Below are 10,128 nucleotides of genomic sequence, written 5' to 3'. Positions count from 1 at the left end.
CGCTTAAGTTATTGTGTTGAATTTTCAACTCTAAAACTTGACCTCGGATAAAATGTTAAGTTAAATTTTTTTTTACAGCATAACATTTGACTTATTTCATACTTGGAATAAGATGACTGTACAAGTTTCAAAAGAATTTAGTTATTTTAAAACAAGATTTTTTACAATTAATCTAAGTTTTCTTTATAAAATTAGCCAAACATTCAAATCTGTCGGTAAACCGCGTGTTTGCGGATTCTCTAAGATGCCTAAACCCTTCCATAAAGGATTATTTGAACATTTACCTAAAACTCTGGTTTATTTAAATGTTTTTTCTATAAAAAATTTCAGTTCAAATGGTTTTCTTTATTTTTACCTAAAAATTAAGTTGCGACTCCCAAATTACAAATTATCCGAAAAAACTATAACACAAATTGCCAAAGTTGCGAAATCGGCTTCGAAACATTTCATTTTTCGAAATTGGGTCGTAACATTTAGTTGTTTTCTTTTTATATGTTGGGCTAAGTGTGGGTTGGGCCATGCTCGCGCAAGTGTAAAGATATGTGAGTTCACTTTATCTACTTCTTTAGTCTAACATTGATAATGTGGGTCTCTGTTTCTGCTTTAGGTATTATTAACACAAAAAACGAGGGGTCTATCTAGTTTTGTAAAAAAGTTGATCTTCATTAGCTTACGGTTTAACGTTTCAGATTCAACTGTTTAGTTGTTGTAAAATGGAAACATTAAATTTGCAAGTTCTCAAAAAATTGAATTTGTAGAATAAATTTTATTGAGTATCATGACATTTTAGCATTTTATATAATACTAATTTTCTACACGTGCGTGGAACATGAATGCCTAATAATATAATATACAATATTATAAGACAAATTTCGTTTGAGTAAATAATTTTACATATATGAAGAAATAAAGTACAAGTTTTAATGAAAGATCATGGTGGATTGTCGTATTGTTACTCATTTGTTGAGGTCAAAATTATTGAATTTTTTTCAAACCTACAAGGATGAGTTTTACACTTACACCCTTTGTAAAATAAAATTCTTTTTCATTTTATAGAAAATACACAAAAATCGTTGAACTGTCAAAGGTGAACAGTTTAAAATTTTGAAAGTGGGAGGAGGGGTTCTAGTGTGTCCAAAAAAAACTCAGAGTACTTTTTTATTAAAAACTACTCCCATTTATTTATTTATATAATATTATGTATCGTTAAAAATTAAAGTGACCACATCAGTAATAGCATTATTCTAGTCTAAAAAATTTCATGATGGATTTTTAAGCCAATCAATTTCTTTCTCTGTCTACTTTTGTAATCATTAACACAAATATAATGTGGGATCTCTATGTTAAATATAATGTGGGATCTCTATGTCAGCTTCCGTAGTTTCTAAAATAAATAATGTGACTCTTTGCTTACTTTTGATGTTTTTTACACAAATAGCATGTGTTTTCTTAGTTTGATTCTAGAGTTTCTAATACTGACAATATGAGTTCTATTTATCTGATTTTGATTTCTTAGTACAAATAAAATGGTCGGGCTCTTCGTTCTGCATGTAAACTTTTTAACACAAATGATGTGGCTCTGTACTTGCTTTTGATTAATACAAATAATACGGGTTCTCTTTGTCTGCTTTCGAAGCTTCTAACACTGATAACGGGGGGTTTCTTCTTTCAGAGTTTTTAATACGAAAAACGTGGGGTATAGCTGATTCTCAAAAAAGATGACATTCATTAAGCTTTAGGCTCGGAGTTTGTATTTTCTCTTGTTTAGTTGTTGCAAAAAAAAAGAAGCAAAAATGCACAAGTACCCCCTCAACCTATGCCCGAAAATTCAGAGACACACTTATACTATACTAAGGACCTATTACCCCTGAACTCTTTATAAATATTTTTCTATCCCTTTTCGGCCTACGTGTCTTGTGGGCCCAACGCGTGTTGACCCTTTTTGTCAAGCTAGTGCCAGGTAGGCCGAAAGAGGGTTGAAAATAATTTATAAAATAAGTTCAGGGGATAAAAGGACCTTAGTATAACTGTGACTCTGACATATCATGCATAAGTTGTGGGGGGGTGGGGGGGAGGTACTTATGCATTTTATAAGATTTGTAATTTTTTTTACAAAATATATCACGTAAAATTAATTGTATAGAATATTTTGATATTTAAGCATTTAATATATTACTAGTTCTGAGACACCGGACTCCTCCACCAGAAACTTCCGGTCTAGAGATCATTCCCGGTGCATGAATCGAAGGTGCATTTTGCACATGTATGCATAATAATGTAATTGCACATTTTTATAAATAATATCAATATTATTACATACAGTACTTTTGAGTAAATTTTTTTACATATATGAAGAAATAAAATATAAATTTTATATAATGGCCAATGTGGATTATTGTATGATTACTTGTTAGTTGAGATGAAAGTCGTTGAATTCATCTAAACCTCGAGGATTAATAAAGTTCTCGTTCCGATTTGATTCAATTTATAGATAGTACAATAAAATTCCTAAAATGTCAAAATTTGATAGTTTGTGTTTTTAGGTGTTGTGGTTGTGGTTGTGGTGAAAGTATGGGTGTAGTGTGGTGGTGGTGGTGGGGCTAGTTTCTTTTTAAAAATAACTCCAAGTTTTTTTCGTCTAAACAACTAATTATATTCCCTACATTTTATAATACTATGCATCATTACAAACATAGGTGGTCACATTAATACTAGCACGAGACTATTCTGGCTAAAAGAATTAAAATACCAAATTACATAACAACTTTTTAAGACTAGTAAAAGTAATGCTTCTTTTTGTGTTTTGAATTTTTTAACACAAATTATGTGGGGTCTCTTTGTCTGCTTTCAGAATGTTTAGCTCAAATAATATGGGGTTTCTTTCTGCTTTCGAAGTGTATAGTACAATTAGTGTTGCTCTAGCTTGCCTTCAGAATTTTTAACAAAAATAATGTGGGTTCTCTTTATCTGATTTCGAAATTTCTAACACTAGTTAGATGGAATAGGGTGTCTTTGTCTGGTTCTGGAGTTTTTAACACAATTGTTAGGTCTGCTTCTAAAGTTTTTAACACAAATAATATGGTTCTTTGCTTGTTTTTTATTATAAAGAAAGTTCATAATATTATAATAATAAGAAGAAGGCAAGAGGTATAAGATAGAGGAGAGAAATTTTCTTATTCAAGTGTGTCTTCCAAATGGTGAGTGATTCTCTATTTATAGAGTTGAGATATCACTCCAAAAGTCATCTAATTAATATATACATAATTATTTTGAAAGATCATATACAATGGATTTATAACACTCCCCCTTGGATATCCATAGATTTTATACTTCGTTAAAAACTTACTAGGAAAAAGCCAGTGGAAAAAAGCCTAGTGAAGGAAAAAGAGTACACACATCTCATAATACGCTTTGAATGTTGCCTCGTTAAAAACCTTATCACGAAAATCCAACTTGGGACAAAATCATAGCTAAGGAAAAGAGTACAATGCGTATTTTACTCCCCCTAATGAAAACTTTACTAGATATCACGGAGACGGCGCATTCCAATCTGATGTCTCAATTTCTCAAACATTGATGTTGGCAATGAATGAATAAATCAGCAAGATTATCATTTGAATGGATTTTTTGAACTTTTATCTCACCATTTTGTTGAAGATCATGCGTGAAAAAGAACTTTGGTGAAATATGTTTTGCCCGGTCTCCCTTGATGTATCCTCCTTTCAATTGAGCTATACATGCAGCATTATCTTCATACATTGTGGTTGGTATATTCTTTTTCAAAGAAAAACCTCACATTTCCTGAATATGGTGGGTCATTGATCGCAACCAGACGCACTCTCGACTTGCTTCATGGATGACTATTATTTCTGCATGATTTGAAGAAGTGGCTACCAACGTTTGCTTTATTGATCGCCAAGATACTTTCGTGTCTCCACATGTAAACAAATAGCCTTTTTGTGATCGCTCTTTATGCAGATTAGATAAGTACCCCGCATCTGCGTAACCAATTAGTTCAAACTTTGATTAATTGGAATAAAATAAACCCATGTCCATGGTCCCCCGAAAATATCGAAGTATGTGTTTAACACCATGCCAACGTATTTTTGTTAGGGAGGAACTAAATCTTGCCAGTAGACTTACTGCAAAACAGATATCTGGTCGAGTATTGTTAGCAAGGTACATTGGTGCCCGGACTGCAGTAACGTAAGGAGTTTCATCACCAAAAAGCTATTCATCCTTCTCTTGAGGTTGAAATGGATCTGTATTGATGTCAAACGATCTTACCACCATTGGAGTACTCAATGGATGTGAGTTATTTATCCATGTAAAAACGCTTTAATATCTTTTCTGTGTACGTTGATTGATGAACAAGTATTTCATTTGACAAATTCTCAATGTATAGACCAAGAAAATATTGTCTTGTCGAGATCTTTCATTTCAAATTCTCTTTTCAAATACTCAACAACTTCTAAAATCTCTTTACGAGTGACAATGATGTTCAAATCATCAACATACACAACTATTATAACAATTTCAGATTCCGAGCATTTAATAAAAATGCAGGGACAAATCGGGTCATTTTTGTACCCTTTCGTTAACAAATATTTACTCAGATGATTGTACCACATCCTCCTTGACTGTTTCAATTTCCACACAACGATTTCTGAAGCTTTATTGAACAAGTCTCTCTTGAATCTTTGTATGCTTCAGGCATTCTGAATGCTTCAGGAATTTCCATGAAAATATTATGGTCTAATGAGCAATAGAGATAGGTCGTGACAACATCCATTAGACACATTTCAAGTTTTTCATGAACTGCCAGATTTATGAGATATCTGAAGGTGATTGAATTTACCACAGGAGAATATGTCTCCATATAATTAATGTCAGGTCTTTGAGAAAGACCTTGATCAACGAGTCGGGCTTTATATCTCACGACTTCACCTTTCTTATTTCTTTTTCATACAAAAACCCATTTGTACCCCACTAGCTTGATACATTCAGGTGTTTGTTTGGATTATTGGTCCAAAAACTTCACGTTTTTCTAGTAAAGTCAATTCTGCTTGAATTGCATCCTTTCATTTTGGCCAATCATTTCTCTATCTACATTCGTGAATAAATTTTGGCTCAAAATCTTCATCTTGTTGCATTATGTCAATAGCAACATTATAGGCAAATATGTTGTCAATCACAACATTATTTCGGTTCCACAACTTTCTCGTCAAGACATAATTCATGAAATTTCATTATTTTCAGAAGTTTGAACCTCCTCAGATAATTCATCATTTGTTATGACTTGGGTCTCATCTTGAGAAATTTCTTTCAACCCATGATCATCTTAATCATTTATTCCTTTTCTCTTTCGAGGATGTTTATCCTTGGTACCAATTGGTCTACCACGCTTCAAATGTGGTATAGAGTCATTTGCCTTAACAATTTGTCCCGTTGGGATATCAACTCGAACTGGAGCATTAACAGTTGGAATATGTGATTTAGTAATGTAACGATCCATTTGATCATTTTATATATTAGAGATTTTTATTTCACAAAATACACTTTCGATATAATTTAAATGGATATTTTGGACTGTTCATAACTACAATAATAAAATTAATGGGGTAGTTTAATAAATTATTTAGTTGGTGGTTAAAGAAAGTAACTTTAAAATTAATAGTGGGTGACTTTTGTCATTTTTTTATATAATTAGTCAGGTATATTAATTAGGGTATTAAACAACCTGAAGAGAAAAAGAAAAGGAGAGAAGCGGAGAACACAAAAACCTTACATGAGGCGTGAGGAGTCGGCTGTGCCGTCAGGTAAGTCTTCAACTAGCCGCCTTGTTTTCTACACATATTGAATGTTGGGTGGGGGCTTTATTATACAATTACATATACTACTTAGTGTCATGTTATGGAAAAATGAATAATAAGAAAATGAAAGTCTAAGGGGATAATTAATGATAACAAATCACTAGAAAATGATGGATTAATATAAGTGTATTATCGTGTGCATACAAAGATTCATTCCTTTCTGTAGTCAAAGCTAAAAAGGAATATTATGTATAGTACTAATATAGTTTAATTCATGTATTAGTCATATAATATATTAATTAAATGAGGAAGAAGGAAAAAAATAGAGATATTGGCAAACTTTAGACGGTGAACGGTTGAACTCACAAAAAAATTTAGGTTCTGTTAGTATTTTGGGTTAGAGAATATTGGGGAGATAAATTAGGATACTAACAAATAAAGTTGGACAGGTTAGGTTGTTGTACCATTAGAGAAGTTTATATGTGTGTAATTGGATAGTGAGTATAAGGATGATATATGACAGTTTGTATATGATTTGTGTCCATAAAAGTTATTGCAAGCAGTAGGGTATGAAGTTTATTGATATTATTATTTAATTATCAATTTGTATTAAAATTAATACTTATAATTAGATAGAAATTTAATTGAATGCATGTCATGCTACCAGTGCTTTCGTAACCTGTAATTTTAGATTCTTAATATTTTTCTTTAGTTATCATATTATAAAAGATATTTTGATATATTGAAATAGGTAAATTAAATATTACGTATATTGAATTATTTATATTCCATTAAAGTTATGTTAAATTAGAGGAATAAAGATTTACCCTTAGATTTGAACTTTAGTGAATTAATTATAGAATTAGGCGAGTTTTGAGTTTAGAATAGACATAGAACAATATGAGTGTCTATAGACTCGTTAACTTACAAATTACGCATATGTGATAGATTGGAAAGGTTCAAAGGCATGGAGGAAGGAGAATCATTGAAGAAGTGGTCTACTTGAATTCGATTCTCCGGTGGAGGTAGGTTATGGTTTATGCTATTTGATAGTAAACTCTTAATAGTGATTGATATGTAGTGAATGATATTGTGAAGTTTTCTATGTACTTGATTGTGTGGTTGTGTGGCTTGGTTGTGTGTTTTGTGATTGGTCTGAAATCCTGAGACCATGGAATTTATAATGTTGAACCCTCTCAATTGAAGTGATGCCTTGAATAAAGAAGGCTCAATGAAATATTATTAACGAATGGAAGAGTGGTAACATTAAATGATAAAATTAATAATATTCTTGGATCGGAGTGTCACGTTCCGACACGGTATTTTTGGATCGGAGTGTCACGTTCCGACACGTTATTCTTGGATCGGAGTGTCACGTTCCGACACGGTAATATAAAGGAAAAACATGTTGAATTAATGGAAGGTACTCAATCTCAAAGAACTCAACTCCCAAAATGGTTTGATTTGGAGGCATGAGTCCTCATGTGAGATCTTGATTCATTTACTTATTACGAGCTTACTTTAATGTTGTTGATACTTGTTCATGTTGTTTGTTGTTTATCACATTTTAAGTGCTATAGTTGAGTTTATACTATTATTTATTGTATATTAGTTCCTATTTTGGGTTGGCCGATGATACCTACTCAGTACATGTTGCCCCCGTACTGAGTCCTACTTGTGTTTTTCTTTGTTTTCTTTTTATGAAATGCAGCGAGTGTACCTATAACTTCAGATTTCCATCAGCTCTAGCCAGCCTCCCGCATATCAAGGTCCAGGGCGAGCTATTCATTTAAGCTCGTGTTGGATTCTTTCGGTCATGACATTATGTCCTATACTTTCAGACACATACCATTTTATTCATTTATTTTGGTGTCTTTGATACTCTTAGACTTAGTAATTAAAGATTAGATGTCCTTGTTGTGATGACTTTCAGGTTTTGGGAAACGATAGTTAATAAATTTTGGATCTTCCGCAATATTTTGTTATTCGCAGTTGAATTATTGGTACATGTTGAGATCTGAATTTCTTGGTTCGTCCACCTAGGTAGTTAAGCGTAGATGCCACTCACGACTCATTTTGGGTCGTGACAAGTAATCCTTGGAAGATTAGTAAATGCATCTAGCAGCTGATTTGCAATGTTCTGCAAATAAATTATTCACTGAACTTCTTGCTCACATTGGTTTGTTCGAGGATCTAGATGAGATAGAGATGATGAATTATAATCTATATCTTTTTCCAACGACTTATGTTCTCCCCTTAATGTTGGGTATACTGATTCATCAAAATGACAATCAGCAAATCTTGTCTTAAATAAATTTCTAGTCATAGGCTCCAAATATTTTATGATTGAAGGAGATTCATACCCAACATATATTCCCAACCTTCTTTGGGGCCCCATCTTTGTGTGTTGTGGTGGAGCAATTGGGGCATACACCGCACACCCAAAAATTCTAAGATTGGAAATGTTTGGCTCTTGACCAAAAGCCAATTGTAATAGGGAGAATTCATGATAATTGGTCGGCCTTACGCGCAAAAGTGTTGCTGCATGCAAAATAGCATGCCCCTACATAGACACAGATAACTTGTTCTCATTAGCAATGGTCTAGCTATCAGTTGTAGACGTTTAATCAATGATTCTGCTAGACCATTCTGAGTGTGAACATGAACAACTAGATGTTCAACTGTTATACCAGTAAACATACAATAATCATTAAATGCCTGAGATGTAAACTCATCGGCATTATCTAGACGGATTGTCTTTATTGTATAGTCTGGAAATTGTGCTTTCAATCTTATTACTTGAGCCAACAATATCGCAAAAGTCATGTTGCGACTTAATAATAAGCACACATGCGATCATCTTGTAGAAGCATCTATCAGGACCATATAATATTTAAAGGGTCCACATGCAGGTTGAATTGGTCCACGTATATCACCTTGTATACGTTCCAGAAACGCATGGGATTCAATTACAACCTTAACTGTTGATGGTTTATTGATCAACTTTCCTTGAGTACAAGCAGCACAAGAGAATTCCTTTGATTGAAGGATATTTGGGCTCTTTCATGTGTACCAATGTGAATTATCAATGATTTTGGCATCATATAAATCCGGGATGGCCCAACCGGTCATGCCAAATGATAAAATCATTAAAATTAGTAAACTTTTTGTTTACTAAGGCATGTGATTCAAATGTACTTATACTTGTATAGTATAACCCAGAAGAAAATGCAGGTAATTTTTCATGCACAATTTTCTTCTATACATTAATTGTAGTAATGTAAAGGTATTCAAACTTTCCTTCATTAGTCGTTTTCACATGATAGCCATTTTGGAAAATAACTTTGAAACTTAATAAGTTTCTTTGAGACTTACTACAATATAATGAACTATCAATGCTTAATATTGTCCCTCCAGGTAGTAATATGGTAGTTCTTCTAGAGCCTTCAACTAATTTTTTACTACCTGATATTGTGTTGACATATGCAATTTTCAAAAAAAAATTAGAAAAGTATTTCTTTTCTTTTAATATTTTATGTGTTGTAGCACTATCAAGAAGGCATACATCTCCATTACTGATGCTGAATCCAACTGACAACTGGGGATTTCTATTAATTTTCATTAAAATAAAAATACATTAAAAGAAGTACGAAACAAAACTAATAACGGAAATTTAAATACTTCAACATGAAGAATATGATAACTAAAAAGCACATAAGTAAAATATTAACAGACTTCATTCCCAAACTAAAAGATCAAACATCAGTTTCAATCTCCAAAGAAGTCATCAACTTCCATATGAGTAATGTCATCAAGGCTATCAAAAACATCATCCTTTAAATCAAAATTTGCTTCAATATCCTTATCATATTTCTAAGATGTTGCCGGCTTTTCATCATCTTTAAGAGTCATATGTGACTCAGCTCGAGCATTGGAAGAGGAAGCACCACTTTTATTTCCTTTCATTTAAAGGAATTTTGGTAGAGCTTAACAAAATGCTCATGTGTGAGACATTCATTCTTCCAATGGCTTTTCATGCCACAACGATGAAAATTACTTTTTGATGGGTTATTTTGAGAACTCATGTTGTTCTCCCTTTTATTATGACCACCACCTCAACGATTGGTGTATCGCCTCTTTTTCTTTGCCACGTCCCCGTGTATTATTATAGCCCCGATGATCATCTCCTTTTACTTCAGATTGATCACGTGCTTCCACCACATTTGCTTCCGGTAGTGGAACAGTTCCAGTGGGACGAGCTTCTTCATTATTCATTAAAAAGCATTATGTTGCTCAGCCACCAGGAGACATGCGA

The sequence above is a fragment of the Solanum pennellii genome, chromosome 7 (genome assembly GCF_001406875.1).
Source record: "Solanum pennellii chromosome 7, SPENNV200".
Lineage (NCBI taxonomy): Eukaryota > Viridiplantae > Streptophyta > Magnoliopsida > Solanales > Solanaceae > Solanum > Solanum pennellii.
The sequence above is the reverse complement of the archived record's forward strand: the minus strand, read 5'-3'. Positions refer to the sequence as shown.